Here is a 2243-nt window from a genome sequence, read left to right on the forward strand (position 1 = left end):
AATACAGATGGTGGACAACCAGAATGAGACTTTTACCGCCGCCGTTCCCGCGGCGGCAAAATTGGGATGTGTATTTGCTGCCTTTTACCGCTGAGTGGCGCTGTAATCACAGACTTTGAAAAGTGTCCGTTTATTCTCTTTATGACGTAATCTGCCGCGGCAGTAATCTGAGCTGAGGTCACAGATAAATTCAAGATAAATATTGTGGTTAAACGAATTCAAATTAATTAAATTTAAACAAAGTAGACACGTTAAAATTGTGTGCCCAGTTTTTCTATAATTTAGAAAGGCTATGTGTCAATAGGTTACTTGTCATTTACTTACATAAAATTAAAACATTTTCAGGACTTGAAGTTAGCCTACTAACCGATGTTAGTCGGTTTAAGCATTCTTTGTTATATTCAGGCTTACATGTTGTTATGATTATCAATTGAATTATTTAATAAATAATCAACCACAATGCCTATTACTGCCGCAGCAAAAATAAACCAGTCGAATTTCAAAGTCGTTCGCGAAATGACTAGGCTATACCAGGTGGCGCAAGTGACAGGGCAAAACAGCAGCAACTGCGGCATTTTAAAAGGTACGTTTCCTATCTGTTTATTTAAAAAAAACAAAAAAAAACAACTTTTTTCAGTATTTGAACAAAAATGAGACTGATTGAATATGTAAAAATATAAACAAACAAAGCAGAGAATAAAACAAACTTTTAGGGAAAAAAATATAGGCCTATTATGCTACAACAGAATTGGTTAACATTAACGAAAGCAAAATATGTAAAAATACATTTAAAACAAAATAAAACAAAACAAATCCGAATTCAAATCGGTTCAAATACCGAACAAACAGTAGTAGACCTAGGCTATTCAGACGATAGCTCTGTGATCAGTGCATTAACAATAGCCTCTCGGAGCTTCAAACGATCTGAGATCGAATCTCAGTGTAGCTGGCAGTGTTTATGTTTTTCCGTTCTTGATGCTTAAATATGCATCTGTTTATTAAAGCCAATCATCTTGTTTAATTATCAATTGTACATTACAACATACATTTGCAACATTCCAGTTGTGCCGCTGCAAAGACGACACTGATGAATCTGATGAAGGAAGACAGTCAGCCGATTGCACCAGAAAATGAAGATGATGAAGCTCGTCTTTAATCTGCTAATTTTTTTTTTTTGTGTGTGTGTGTGAATCATTCACGAGAATTCAATTCTGTTTTTCAAAACAGATCGAACAAATCAGAAAAATACTTTCAATACAGTATTACTTTCAATTAAAAAATAAACAATGAAAATGTAAAAGAAAAAGAAAATTAATTAAGTTTGAAAACCCATCGCACATTTCAAGGTATGAATAAAGTGTCGGGACAGTTTATTTATTTAAACAGGGTTGCATCGATAGAGTTTATTCCCTTTGTGATGCAAAATAAGAAACACAGAATCTTATTCTTGCAACATTTTAAATGTCTATTGTCAAAGAAATTCCAGCTAAATTAAAAAATTAAAACGGTACAAAACGAAAAAAGTTCAAAGCAACAAATTAAGAACAGGCGTTTTTCTTTGCCTCTCTCGCGCTGGATATTTTTTTTACTAAGTTTGGTCTCCCTCACTGCGCGCGGCGGGTCTTTCTCGAAATTAAGCATTAATAATACAGCTGATAATACTGTATATGTCGCTGTGTGTCATCCACACAAATCACGAAAGAAAAAACTGTAACAAATAGCTTTTGTTCCTTCATAGATAAAGCATGCCTTGCTGAATTCACCTTACAATAAAACGAGGTGGGTCGCGAATTAAAGAGCTCTGTATGCTAAATTGAAATTGTGTGTGGAAAACCTTTAAATACAATCAATAAAACTACAATATATAATTTAATAAGATATAGGGCCTACTGTACATAGGCTATGGACTTTTGGAGATTTTGAGATTAATCCTTAAAAGAATGTTGCCTTTGCCTGCTCATCAGGCTGGCTCCGACACTCTCCATATGAAAGACGGAACATTAACACCTCTGTCCTGCACCCCCACGATAAAGCAACTATTGCCTTCTCCAAACCCCCCACAGGCTAGCGGAGTTTGCAAAACAAAACAAAGAGTTCGCCACTCGTCGTGGTGTGCCAAAACACTTAATTATAAACTTCAATATTTCATTCAAAACAATCTCAAAACGCTTTGTGACATTTTGAAAAGCCGTGGATGCATTACTGACACTGAAACGCAACAGAATACTGGTTCTGATTGTATT

This window comes from Rutilus rutilus (assembly GCF_951802725.1).
Source record: "Rutilus rutilus genome assembly, chromosome: 12".
Lineage (NCBI taxonomy): Eukaryota > Metazoa > Chordata > Actinopteri > Cypriniformes > Leuciscidae > Rutilus > Rutilus rutilus.